The sequence below is a fragment of the Suncus etruscus genome, chromosome 18 (assembly GCF_024139225.1).
Source record: "Suncus etruscus isolate mSunEtr1 chromosome 18, mSunEtr1.pri.cur, whole genome shotgun sequence".
Classification (NCBI taxonomy): domain Eukaryota; kingdom Metazoa; phylum Chordata; class Mammalia; order Eulipotyphla; family Soricidae; genus Suncus; species Suncus etruscus.
The window spans coordinates 59,618,289-59,633,175 of record NC_064865.1 but is presented as its reverse complement, the minus strand read 5'-3'; the positions used below and the strand labels follow the sequence as shown (position 1 = coordinate 59,633,175).

The 14,887-nt window shown below is 44.8% G+C and overlaps 1 protein-coding gene across 1 annotated transcript in view; it reads left to right on the top strand.

Annotated features, from left to right (window-relative positions):
* EXOC2 (exocyst complex component 2) overlaps nt 1-14,887 on the top strand; it is a 729,898-nt gene that overhangs the window by 86,626 nt on the left and 628,385 nt on the right. The window lies entirely within an intron of this gene.

The following is a 14,887-nucleotide window of genomic DNA, read 5'->3' as shown; positions in this document are numbered from 1 at the left end:
CAGGTGTAAGCGCCCCGCGGGTTTTGCGCAGCCCAGGATGCGCCCCAGCGCACCGGGGGCGGGTGGGCGTGGCGGGAGGGGGTACCCCCCAAGGGCCACCTGGGCGTGTTGTGCCCAGGGCAGCCAGCCGGGAGTTGGCACAGGCTTGCAAGCCTGCCAGAGCGATACCCGCCGCCGGGTGTTGGCTTCTGGGGCCCGGGCAAACCGTGTTTTGTGAGGGGGAGAGCAGGGCCCCTCGCATCTCCAAGGAGGTGTGCTTGGCTTGGCTGGGACCAGCTGGGTACACGTGGGTCCCTTTTCCTGAGATTTCATCTCCCCTGAGAGCTTTTTATTTTCTTCAAATAAATAGAAATAAACCCAGGACATCCAGGGTGATGTCGTCTCACCCCCTTTTCCATTACTGATTCTGGATTATAGGAGCTCGAGTTTATGTTTGTTTTGCCTTGTCTGAGTTTTTAATTTCTTTTTAACCTGGCTGGTGGCTTCCCAGAGGGGAGCTACGGTGTTCCCCGACCTCCAGAATCACACTCAGATCTTCATCCAATGGTGGCTGGTTGCGACAGGAAGAGCTGAGGCAGGTGAGGCCAACCAAATCTTGTCTTACTCTCTCTTGACTGTGGACTTAATGGGGCCCTGTTGGAAGTCTGGCCTGAAGGGGTCTTCCTCTACTCATGTCCCTTAGTAACCAGATTCCAGAGATTCAAGATTCCCTCGGTGTCCAGATTCCAGATTCTAAAGAGGGGGTGCTTTGTCCCCCAGGAATAATGTGTTTTCCACGTGGGCCGCAGCGTTCTTGCTCTTTTCTGCTTTTGTTGCCCTTAGCCACGGAGTCGCAAATCTGTGGGCACTCAGCTTTGATGTTTATTTTACTATTTTCCACCTTTTGTGTAGAAAACAGACACACCCCTAGGCAGGAGGACACCCTCATCCTGGAATGATCATTTCTCTTGGGGTTCACCACCTTTGGCGATTTAGGCAGACATTAACACCTATATGAATTGGAAGTGATTGATTGGGATGGAGGTTGGTTCAATGACTTCTTTGGGAAACCAGTGTAGCTGGCTGGTAAGGGCTGTGTCTGGGTGTAGTTCAGGGCCCTGCTGTAGACTGGAGGTCTCCAGCCAGACAAGAGTAGGAAAGCCTCTTTTATTGGGGAGACCCAGCCCAGGGAGGGCTGAGATGAGGGCTCAGGCTGGCCACAGAGTCTCAGCAGGTCTCACAAATGCCCAGGCCATATTTTCGTGCCCACACATGCCCAGGCCCAAAGCCACTTAATGTGCCCAACACCTGCAGGTAGGAAAAGCCTATTAGCTTCCAACTGGCCACCTGACCTTTAATTTTCATGAGTTATCAGCAGTGTCAGTGGCAAAGGAAGACTTCACATTTCTAGGGCCCCTGACCTCCCAGAAAGAAAATGGCTGTCAGCAAGGGAACTGAATGATAATGTGTCATTCTCCAGACAGGAAGCGCCACCTTCATGAGCTCTGGACCCAGCTGTAGGTCAAAACCTTTTTCAGGGACCTGAGCTATAGCACAGTGGGGAGAGTGTTTGCTTTGCAAGTGACTGACCCAGGTTCAATTTCCAGCATCCATAATCCCATATGGCTCCCTGAACCCGTCAGAAATAACTCCTGAGCACTGCCAGGTGTGGTCCAAAATGAAAAAGAGAAAGGGATTTGATTTGTCCTGGTTTGGACATTCTGGGGTGGGAAAGGGAAGAAATGGGTCCTAAAGGGACCCTGAGGGGTCCGAGGCGGACACATGTGGAATTATTGGGGTCTGTCCAGGGCATTTCTGTGTATGCAGGCCCCTGGCACAAAGGGAAGTCTGAGTTCCCTAATAACAGACTTTGGGTAAATCTGCAAACCGTTGTGTTTCTCACTTCTTCTCTCTCTAGAAGTCACAGTGGTGGCCTCCGCACCCCAAGAGAAAGTGTGTTCTACATTGTCTTCTTGTGGGGATCTGCACCCCCTCCCAGATGTCCACCTGATACCTCCATTAAGAAATGAAGAACTGGGGCCCGGAGAAATAGCACAGAGGTGTTTGCCTTGCAAGCAGCCGATCCAGGACCAAAGGTGGTTGGTTCGAATCCCGGTGTCCCATATGGTCCCCCGTGCCTGCCAGGAGCTATTTCTGAGCAGACAGCCAGGAGGAACCCCTGAGCACCGCCGAATGTGGCCCAAAAACCAAAAAGAAAAAAAAAGAAATGAAGAACTGGAACCAGAGCAATAATTCAACTAGGAGGGCACTTGCTTTGTGGGATGACCTAGGTTTGATTCCTGGTATCCTATATATATGATCCCCAGTTCCTGAGTGCAGAGTCAGGAATCAGTTAGGATTATGCAAAAATAAAAACAAACAAACAAACAAACTAAAGATGTTATGAGCATCTGTGGTTTTATCTCCTTTTTTTCCAGCTCCCTTCCTTTAGCTGGCTTCTTCTCCACTCTTCTTCCACTCCAGTGGCAGTGAAGGTATCATCTTCCATTCTCATTTCAGATCTCATCAGAAACTGAGTGGTGCCAGACTGGTATCATGGTTCTGCCGAGGGTAAAGAAACAAAGCAAAAATTCCATCCCAGAGGAGAACCTCTCCAAGATAGTCAACAGAACTGTGGTCTTGAGGGGCTACAGGCTGGAGAGGGCCCTTGAGATAATGGAGGGGAGTTGGCCTTGCTGCTCTAGTGGTGTGTATGAGGGAGCAGTACCCAAAATATAAAACAATAATATTGTTTTTGAAGCAATACAATTTACTGACCATATTTAGTTGAATGATATTTAAAAATTATAAATTGACCTTAAATAAAGAAAAGAATTTGAGGGACTGAGAGAAATCAGCAGATAGTAGGATGTTTGTCTTGCATATGCCCAACTTGGGTTTGATCCCTGGCACCCCAACATAGTCTTCTGAACCTACACCAGGAGTGATCCCTCAGTGCAGAGCTAGGGATAACCCTGAATATTATTAGATGTGGCACCAAAACAAAATTCAACAGAATCAAATTCAAGAGCCCCACGAACTGATAATACACAGAGCTTGAGAGCTCAGGGACAGATTCCATAGCTCAAAATTCTACTTGGAGAACAGAGGGATCCCTGACACATGAGATTAGAAATCAGCTGTCAGTGAAAACTTCAATTTAGGGAGAAAAGACCCATGTTCATGAGAAAAAGTACTGACTGAGCAAGTGTAGAGAATGAAGAACATGGTAGTTCTTCCCATCTTGGTTTTCATCATCTGCTAATTTTTCAGCAGATGCTGAGCATGTAGACAGAGACTGGCTTAGTCTGGGGAGGCATGGGAGGCATGGCAAGGCATCAGCCTTTCTACTGATCTACATCGACTGAAGCAGGCCTGTTGGGTAGCACATTGCCAAAGTTGTTCCAGAAGCCTCCTTCTGGTGCTCTGAGTCATGAATATGGTTTAATGAAGGAATCTCACGATTTGTCTTGGTATGTTTGAGAGGAGGATACACAAAGGCTTTATCTGAGTTTTCTTTTAAGAATCCAGAATAGGAACCGGAGAGATAGTATGGAGGTAAGGCATTTTCCTTGCATGCAGAAGGTCAGTGGTTCAAATCCTGCCATCCCACATGGTCCCTTGAGCCTGCCAGGAGCTATTTCTGAGCATAGAGATAGAAGTAACCCCTGAGCACTGCCAGGTGTGACCCAACAAAAAACCAACCCCCCCAAAAATAAAAAAAAAAGAATCCAGAATAGTTGGATGCAGAGAAAGTAAAATTCATGTTAGCAAATCACATGAGAAGATTAAGATCAAGCTATGGAGAGAATATTTGTTCATTTGTCAGCCTAATCTCTATCACTTCATCCATCCATCTATATGAATTTGTTCAATAATCCTTACACCCATCCATCCATTCCTCCAAACATCCACCTATCCAACAATCCATTCACCCAGCTATCCATTTATTCATACAGTCATCCATCTACCTACCCACCCACCCATTCATCCATCCATCCACTCACACATTCATAAACCCAGATCTCCACCAATCCATCTACCAATTCATCAATTCACCAATCTATCAATCCCTCATCCATTTATTATCCATTCATCCATTTATAATATACACCCATTCATCAATCCATCCATTCAACCATCCATCCAATCATCTACCCATCAATTCATTCATAGACCCATCTTTTATTCATCAATTTATTTATCCAAACATTCATCCATCCACCAATCCATTTACTCAGCTATCCATCCATCCATCCATCCATCCATCCATCCATCCATCCATCCATCCATCCATCTATCCATCCATCCATATACCCACCCACCTACCCACCCACCAATGCATTTACCCCTTTGTTACCCTACTCCAAAGCCAAATGCTAAACTCACCTGGATGGTGAGACCCTCTTACAGCTGGGAGGGGTCTGTGGTTGGTAATTAAAGGTTGTCTAGGGCAGTGGTCGGCAACCTTTTTTTTCAACTGAGCCAAATCTCGCCAAAACCACGATTAAAATTTATTTTGAGAGCCACACAGGGTGCACACTGACAGAGGCTAGGAGCAGAGTCCTGACTCCTTGAGCGGCCGCTGGGCATACAGAAGAGCCAAGTGTAAAGTGTAAAGAGCCGCATGTGGCTCGAGAGCCACAGGTTGCCTACTACTGGTCTAGGGGAAGAGTAGAGGATGCAGCAAGGAGAGAGAGCAGACATAGCTTAGAGGCCATGTGAAAAAAACACATGGTGATTAGGGGCTTGTAATAAAGCTGGATGTCTCCTGAAACTTCATCTGACTGTCTGTGGATCATTTCTTCGCCATTACCCTGATACCTGTAGACCCAGTGGCGGAAGGGGTTGCAGGAGCTGGGCGGGCCAAGGAAAGCCTCACCATCCACTCATCACTACTAGGACTCTATAATTAATAGAGATTCCATATTTTTTATTTAGTTAAGCAACAGATTGTGATGGGTAAGTTTTCTGTAGGCTTTATTTGTTGCATACTTTGACTTAAAATAAATTTTTATATTCAATAAAAGATAATTAGTACAACATCCCTTGACTTTCACGGAACTATTTGTTCTTCTACCTGATTTCCACTCAGAGTTGTGGTCTGGGGATTGGAGAATGGCAGGAGGCAGCCTAATAATGGTAGAGAATATAGCAAATAACTGAGGTAATGTTGAAAGAAGGGTGGGGGGGGGAAGGAGAGATCATGTGTGGATCTGAGACCATCCACAGTCTAAGTCAGAGATCCCCAAGGGAGATGCCTGCTTCTGTTACCCAGAATCAGCTCTTATAAGTGTATGTGATGTTCTCCAAGAATAGGAGAGGCCCTAGGCATGACTTATTACAACGAGAAGACAGTTTTTGCAGGGGGTCATGAAGCCCAACTTTTCTGACTTGCCCATGTTGTCCCATCTTAACCCAGTTTCCCTATTACCCCAAGTTCTGAACATGTTAAGCATTCCAGAAAGGCCAAGATATATTGAGCTTGGAATTTTTTCTTGCAATAAATTGACCTTTGCTTAATGCTGAATCTGTTACTATTCATAATAGACTCAAGCCCAATAAAGGGAATAGAGTTTGATCCTCAAAATGGCTCTGCTATGAAGAATATTCCTCATGCCATGGTTCCAGTAAGAGAAGGAAAAATGGGGGGGTGAGAATATACTCCTACTAGGGATGTCTATAAATAATAAATGGGTGCAGAGCTAGACATGGAGAAATGTTGAACCATTTGGACACAGGAATGGAGTAGGAGGATCAGGACATTTCAGTGGTCCTGGTTGAGTAGTAACTTTGTACAACAGTACCAGACATGTGAACACTATTGTGATTTTCATTTCAAAGGTAATTAAAAATATTTTTTAAAGGAAAGTCTAGATATGACCTCTTTGAGCCTAGACTAGAACCTTCCAGAAGTTGTCAGCTCTTAGTAAGCTTGAACCCTGCAGAATGTTGATGTACTATGGAAATAGATGGCATATGTGCTGTTGTTATAATCTTAGCATGTGGGAAGGCTGGACAGAGTTACACCAGGATATGTCATTAAGTGCTATGCAGAATTTCAGCCCAGGAGATTCAACTCAGATGCTTTGCTAGCAGTGCAAATAGAATTAATCACCATATTTGATGCAGAAATAGAAACTTATCTTGGGGCCAGAGTGATAGCACAGTGGGGATGACATTTGCCTTGTATGTGGCTGACCCCAGTTCTATACCCAGCATCCCATTGGGTCCCCTGAGCATCTCTAGGAGTAATTCCTGAATACAGAGCCAGGAGTAACTCTGAGGATCACTGGGTGAGCCCCCAAATAACAACAGTAGCAACAACAAAACATCTTGGTTAACATAGTGACTTTCCCTGCTTGCCTTTGAACTGAATGGAATTTTTCCCAACTTCTCTGCAAAGTCTGTCCTAAGTTTTATGGCCGGAGACCTCTTTCTAGATGGCATTTGCTTTCATAATGCTTAGAATGGTTACTTCAAGTCTATGGTTGATCATTCAAAATCCTTTCCCTTGGACACCTTTGCATCTTCACCTTCACTAGTCACTTAGTCTCTAGGGATAACTTTTGTCCTTGGGACAGAATGGAACCTGGTTACTCTCTGCTGTGTTCACATTGTTCACTAAGGTTGTGGCTTTGAATGGTTCTACATCCATGAATCAACCGTGATTTCTCAGGGGTCGGAGCAGTGGCGCAAGCAGAAGGACATCTGCTTGCACATGTTAACCTAGGACGGACCTCGGTTCAATCCCCTGGCATCCTATATGGTCCCCCAAGCCAGGAGTGATTTATGAGTCCATAATCAGGAGAAAACCCTGAGCATCATCGAGTGTGGTCTCCCAAAGAAAGATTTCTCAGAGAGGAACAATTGTTCTCCATACAGAATTTTATTTTTTTGAGAGTAGCTATAACCAGCAGTGTTTAGGGTTTACTCCTAAATCTGCATTCCAACATCACACCTATTGGTGCTTGGGGGACCATATAAGATGCCAGAGATTGAATCCAGGTTGGCTGAGAGTAAGGCAAGCACTGTATCTGCAATACTATCACTCCAGCCCCAGCATTTTCCTATTTTGAATGATCTTTCTGGGACTTTGGATTATATCTCTTCTCTTTTTATCCTCTATTAAGTATAATATATGTGAATTAGAAAACCAGCAAAAGGCCTAGGAGAGGGTCTGGGACTAAAAGCACCTGCTCTGAAAGCATGAGGCCCTGGGTATGATTCCTAGTGCTTCCCACATGAACTAAATGTGGTCCAGGCAACTCTGGAACATCCAGTACCATAATAAAATGTGTGAACATTAGTTAGGTGTGTGTGACTAAAAGTTTGTGACTCCTAGAGTAGATCACTAAGCACTTAAGAACTCCAGTCATCATAGTTGAAACCCTTTGAAAAAAAATATGGATACTTAGAATTGGGTTTCCATATGCCCCAGTAATTTGACTTCTTGATATCTACTCCATGAGGCCAACATTTCTATTCAGAAAAGACACATGTCCTCCTACATTCATAGCAACTCTATTCACAAGAGAAAAAAAACCAGAAAATCATGCAAGGAGCTAAAGAAACAAGGGCATATAGACACAACGGAATGCTATGCAGCTTCAAGAAAGACAAAATCGGACAATTTTCAGATACATGGGAAGAACTGAAGAGCATCATGCTAAGTGGAGTTAGTCAAGAGGGAATGGGACAAACAATGATTTTTCTCATACTATAAAGAGAAATAATAAAGATATAACCAGTTCCATGTAACAATCCACAAATGCTCTATAGAACTAGCATAGGGTCAGTGGAGTTGGATAGGGAAGGGAAGGGACCACAATGGGAACAGAAGTGGACACTTAAGTGTTGAAATGTTGTATCCCTAAAAACCTACCAGAAATAGTCTTGAAACCCATGGTGCTTAAAACAGAAAAGCAAATCAGATCATCACAGCCACAAAAGAAATGTAGGGTGGGCCCGGAGAGATAGCACAGCGGTGTTTGCCTTGCAAGCAGCCAATCCAGGACCTAAGGTGGTTGGTTTGAATCCCGGTGTCCCATATGGTCCCCCGTGACTGCCAGGAGCTATTTCTAAGCAGACAGCCAGGAGTAACCCCTGAGCACCGCCGGGTTTGGCCCAAAAACCAAAAACCGGAAGAAAAAAAAAAAAGGGCAGGCCAGGGGGAACCCAGTGCCCCTGGGATGTCACCAGTCTGCATTCTCATCCCCTATGTCTCCCTTCATTTAGCATGAAACCCTCCAGGGCCATCCAGATTGCAGAGAAATATCTGATTTTTATCTTTTTTTTTTAGTTTGTTTTTTGGGCAACACCTGGTGACACTCAGGGGTTACTCCTGACTATGCGCTCAGAAATCACTCCTGGCTTGGGGCACCATATGAGACACTGGGGACCACACTGAGGTACATCCTCATGCAAGGCAAATGCCCTACCACTGTGCTGTTGCTCCAGCCCTCTGATTTCACTTTTTTTTTTTTTAAAGAGCTGTGAGTGTGTCATTGTGACTCTACCAAGGGTTTCTTTCCAGTCACTTGTCATTGACAAAGTGCTTCAATGACCATAGTATATATTCTGAATATATGTTTTGGAGTTTTGGAATAGATGCCAAGAAGTGGACTCACTGGGCCATAGAGAAACTCGATTCTTAGTTTTTTGAGAAATTGAAATTCTATGGAAACTCTCAGAAATAAACGGGGGCATTAAAAGGAATGGAATTTGGGACTGGAGAGATAATAGAATGGCAGGGCATTTTTCTTGTACTCACTTGACCTGGGTTCAATTCCTGAGAACCCTGAGCAGGCAGGCACCCTGAGCCTGCCAGGAGATTATTTCTAAATGCAGAGCTAGAAGTAAGCCTTAAGCATAGTCAGGTATGGCTCCAAAACAAAAACTAAACAAAATTTTAAAAAAATGTCTCCTATATCCCAGACAGTCTCATTCCCATCAGTAGTGAATGAGAACTCAAAAGAAATAGAATGTTTGTTCAAGTTTACTTTCTTTTATTTTTTGTTACTTCATTAAACATTATAGTTTAGAAGGTTTTTCATAATATAGTTTTTTCCCCCACAGTTACAAAGTTGTTCATGATTGAGTTTCAGTCATATTGTGTGTACAATACCCTTCACTAGGGCACATTTCCCACTACCATGTCCTCAGTTTCCCTCCTGTCTCTCTCCTGCCTGCCTCTGTGATAGTGTGATAGACACTTCTCTCTCTCTCTCTCTCTCTCTCTCTCTCTCTCTCTCTCTCTCTCTTTCCCTCCTTTAGACACTCTAGTTTGCAATAGTGTTACTGAAGGGGTGTCCTGTTTATCATTTTATGTCCTTTCATCATCCAGTTCTTGTTCAAAGGAATCATTCCCAATTCTCATGGTCTTAGTGTTTTTTTCTTTGTCATCACTGTACTCCCCCACTTTTGGTGTCCAGCTTCCTTCCTACTATGAACCGGTCCTCCAGCCCATGGTTCTATTACAAAAATAAAAATAAAATTTTAAATTAATAGAAAAAGTAACCCTATGAAAATTGTCCCTTAATTTGTTAATTTATCACCAAGTCTGATCTTTTCTTCAGTTGGGTTTCCCAAACAAACAGAACTGCTATTTCTTACCAGGTACTTTGTTTTCAAAATAATCGTGGAAGACACTAAATCTCATCACAGGAACTTCACACTGTGGGTTTGCTTGCCCTTCCACTCTCTCCCTGTTTGGCACTGGACATCCCCAACAGGCACCTCTGGCCACATCTGCCTGGGGATTACAACCTTTCTGTGGCATCCAGTGTGCACCCTGCTGCTTCTCCACAGTGGATTCCCCTCTGGCCCAGTATATTTAACCTGGGGGGAATTTATTTTCAGAAGGAACGAGAAGAAGCTGGAAGCTCACAGCACCTTTCCTCCTGTATGAAGCTGAGTCTTTGGGAACCAAAATGTGCCCCAGAATCTCTTACTAGGAGACTCCCCTTCAATCTTCCTAGCATCGTTTTCCATGGATTTCTCTATGGTCAGCAATTCCCTCTAATGTTTGGAGGGTCTCTTTGGGAAGAGGAGGCTTCAGTGGCAGCTGGATACAATATGGAAGATGGTGTTTGGTGGTGTTGTCCAGAAGGCATATAGAGGGAGCAAGGGCAGAAAGGACCCATTGGAAATCAATGCAGAAGCATCAGGCAAAGATTCCAGTCATGGGCTAGAAAAAAAAATAGGCCATATGGCACTTGGCTTGCATGTGGAGGACCCAGTACAATCCTGCCACTAGATACCTCCCCCCACCCTCACCCCCCATTGCCAGCTGTGGCCCCAAAGCCATTCCCCACCCTAGATCACACCAGGAACAAAAGATTTCCGAGTCAGAGCTGTGAAAGGGTTTGGAGAAAATTCCCTTTTCCAGAAATGGGCTGGGCACACCTAGACTTTGAGACTTCTACACCCCGCCCTGGGATTATGGGGCAGACATGAAGACAGGAAACTGCAGGCCTGGATTTGGGGGAAGAAGAGAGGCAGGCTGGCATGCTTTTCCTTCAGAGGCACACCCCTAGTCTGGTTGCCTTTCTGTCCATGTTGCTTGTGGGCACTGAGACATGCAGGGAGCTCTTCTTGGCTTTTTTTATTTGTTTTGGGACCACCGTCGGCAACTTTCAGGGTTACTCTTTTCTTGTGCTCAGGGATCACTCCTGGTGGTGCTTGGGGGACCCTATAGGGTACCAGGGATTGAAGCTGGGTCAACTGTGTGCAAGGCAACCCCGCCCCCCCTCACTGTGCTATTGCTCTGGTTCCTCGCCTTGAAAGCAGTTGTTCTGTGTGTCAGGCCTCGGGCTGAGAACAGAGGCAAACTGCCCAAAGTCCAGGGAGGACAGGGTGTCCCCCCCATGGGCACATTGCATTTAAGGACAGTACAGCTCAAAACAATGGTAGGCCAGTTTCAGAAACAAAAAGAATTTACTCTTCAAGCCTTGAAGAGTGTTCTCCCTTGAACATGTATGTATCATGCTTGCTCGTTTCTGTCTCTGGTTTTACCATCCTGAAGAAGCCTGTGTTTTTTCTTAAACACCTTCTTTCTCCCCACTTACATCTTCCTGAATAAGTTTCAGTCAAAAAATCATATTTCTTTAAAAAAGAAAAAGAAGGGGCCAGAGCGGTGGTGCAGCAGTAGGAAGTTTGCCTTGCACGTGGCTGACCCAGGATAGACCGTCGTCCAATCCCCTGGAGTCCCATATGGTCCCTCAAGCCAGGAGCAATTTCTGAGTGCAGAGCCAGAAGTAACCCCTGAGAGTTACCAGGTGTGGCCCCCCCCAAAAAAAATTAAAGAAAAAAATAAGAAAAAAAACTACAAAGGAATCTAGCAGCTTTCCTGAGAAGGAAAGGACTTAGAGTTTGGGAGACCATTTTGCTCTTATGCACAATCCAAGCAAAGAGACAGGGGCCAGGAGCTAGCTTGCGGGGAGCCTCGAGTCCAGTGATTGGCTACGGCTGGTCTGTGCCTTGATCATCCTCAGAAATATTCTTGTTTCTTGAGTACTTGCTGTTGAATCATTTAGTGAGGAAAGGAAGAGTGTGGAAACCACAGGCCTGGACTTACCATTCACATTTCTGGACCTACCATTTCAAATGCTCTTCTTTCTCTTGGAGAAGAATCCAACAGGTCATCTGGAAGAAGCCCTAAAGCCACTGGGCTGAGCCTGGAAAGAATGTTGGCCTGACAGTGTCACTAAGAACACACCAGAGATGTCAGCCCAGCCTCCAGGAAGGCCCGTTGCTTTGCCTTCACCAATCACCTTCCAACTTTCTTTCCTAGTCAGTCCTGTACGACCTTCAAGCTCTAGCTTAAGAGCCTTGAGAGCATACCCAAAACCCTTAGCATCCCAGATTGGGGTAACAAGTGAGCCAGCCACACAAGCACCTCAAGCTTTTGAGGTCACCACTTGAGTCCTTGTATTAATTATAAACAGAAGTGAAAGTTGCCCATTGGGTGTAACTGGTATAAACAATGTCAAGGGATGAGGAGACAGCACATTGGTGGGGAGTTTGCCTTGCATTCGGTTCGGAATTCAGTTCGGAAGGATCCAGTTCAATTTCCAGCATCTCATATGATTCCCCCAGCCTGCCAGGGGTGATTTCTGAGTGCAGAGCCAGGAGTGACCCCTGAGTTCCACTGAATGTTTCCCAGAAACCAATTGATCAAGCAATCAATAAATCAATAAATAAAGTTTAAAAAAAGAAGAAAAATATATTGCTAAGAAAAGAAAAGGAAAAGCACAACAACAACAAAAAAAAAACAAAAAACACCTCAGTTTCTTCATATGCAAAGAGCTATCACAAATTAATAAAAACAGGTGCCCAGAATTGAGCTTGTCAAAAGTGCTGCATTCTGAGTTCTTACATCCCAGCATTGGGACTTCAGGAAGTTCACTGAAGGTTGATTTTTATTTCTAAAATCAGGATATTAATCATACCTTCCTAGAAAGGTTAACATGGCATGGAAGGGGCCGGAATGATAATCCAGTGAAGAGGACATTTGACTGCACATGGCTAACTCAGGTTGGATCCCGGCATCCCATATAGTCCCCTCTGCACTGTCAGGAATAATTTTTGAGTGCAGATCTTGGAATAATCCCTGAGAACCATTGGCTACGGCCCCAATATTAGAAAACCAGAGAGAAGGAAATATAATTCTAGTGGCAGAGAGAAAGTAGAAGGTTAAGACTCTTGCCTTGCATGCTGTTGACCCAGGTTTGATTGCTGGCATAATATGGTGCCCAGGCTTTGCCCAGTACTGCTCTGGAGCCCCCTCCAAACACCCATGATGGGCTCCAAAACCAGTCAGGATGATCCATGTAATCCCCATATACTACAGGGCCAATAGCTTTGCATCCTCAGATGACCCATTGAACTATCAGCCTGGTTGGTTGGGAATTGCCCAGAGGGGCTTCTGAGCCCCCAGAGTACTGATGGAGAGACAAACTACACCTCAAAATAAGGAAAAAAATGTGGCAGGTGATAGTATAGTGACAGGCCTGCTGCCCATCATTACTGTCACTATCAGTGGTACTTGTGCATTGATAACAAGTACATTTTTTTGTTTCATGTTGCTTTTTTTTTCTTTTTGGATCACACCCAATGGCACTCAGGAGTTACTCCTGGCTATGCGCTCAGAAATTGTTCCTGGCTTGGGGGACCATATGGGACACTGGGGAATCGAACCGTATTGGCCCGTCCTCCTAGGCTAGCGCATGCAAAGCAGATGCCTTACTGCTTGCACCACCGCTCAGGCCCCTTGTTTCTTGGTTTTTGCTTTTTTTGTTAGTTTGTTGTTTTTTTTGGGGGGGTCACACCCGGAAGCGCTCAGGGGTTACTCCTGACTCTATGCTCAGAAATTGCTCCTGGTAGGCTCAGGGGACCATATGGGATGCTGGGATTCAAACCACTGACTTTGCAAGGCAAATGCTTTACCTCCATGCTATCTCTCTGGGCCCTGGAGTTTGCTTTTGCTTTGCTTTTGGCCTATACCATACCCTCATGATTCTGTGCTCAGGGGTGACTCCTGATGGTGCTTAGGAACCATATGCAGTGCTAAGATTGACTGTGCAAGGCAAGTGCCTTAAACCTGGCCTTAGTATTGAACTATCTCTTCAGCCCTAGTAATGATTTTTTCTTTAAAAAAAAAAACCAACCACAAAACAAATAATTTCTTCATCTGCGATATTTGAGAAAATAACCCAAGTCTCTCACACATCATATGTCCTCTACCAACGAGCTACATCCCTGGCCCCCAAGTGATATTTGTAATCAACATCTCAAAGCAAAATTCTAAGAAGCACCATGAGAATAGCTATGAACCATGATGACTTTTGGTTTCTCAGAACAGGAAAATAAGTCAATGAATTAATGATGTTCAGGGTGTGGGGCACCCAGCCTTTGCTCCTTTGGGAGTCTGGAGATTATTTCCGCAGGGCAATTTGACAACCTGTGTTCACGTTACATATGCAACCAGTCTGAACTCACACATCTCTGTAATTATTTCCAGGGACATAACCGAACATGTACAACAGTGATGAATCTATATAGTGGTTTATCCTGGCACTGTTTATACAGGGACTAATCCATGCATCAAATTAACATCATCCCTGTCTTCCATGCATGCATTTAAATAAGTCTATTTGATTTCAATGAGTGCTGCTGGAGCCATTGAGAAGGGGAGGTTGTTGAATACTTGTCTGTAGGCTGGGGATTAGACAAAGGCCAACAGCAAGTGTCTAGACCTTCTGTCGCTTTTGTGGATAAAACTCTGGTATGTGGATGGGATTAAATTGTGGGTTTTTCCTGGGTTCTGAACCAAGAACTGCAGCTAGCAAAGTGAGACCCGGGGCTGGAGAGATAGTCTGCTGAGCACCACCAACAGTCACTCTTGAGGGCCCGGAGAGATAGCACAGCGGCGTTTGCCTTGCAAGCAGCCGATCCAGGACCAAAGGTGGTTGGTTCGAATCCCGGTGTCCCATATGGTCCCCCGTGCCTGCCAGGAGCTATTTCTGAGCAGACAGCCAGGAGTAACCCCTGAGCACCGCTGGGTGTGACCCCCCCCCCAAAAAAAAAAGAGTCACTCTTGAGCACAGAGCCAGGAGAGTCACAGAGCACAACTGCGTATGATCCTCAGACCAAACTAAAATGAAATCAAATCCCCAAACCAGAAAAAGTTAAGTTGGATTTGTCCAAATATGACTTCATGATATTCAAAGAAATATAGTGTAAGAAGTTAAAAAAAAAAACAACTAAAACTTTGACATTTTCTTTTCCTTGGACAAAATTTATTTATCATGTACTTCTCAAAACATGATTGACAATGCATTTATATTGGCTGAATTTATATCATTTTAATCAGATGATAAGGCACCAGTGTTTTCTGTACCCAAGA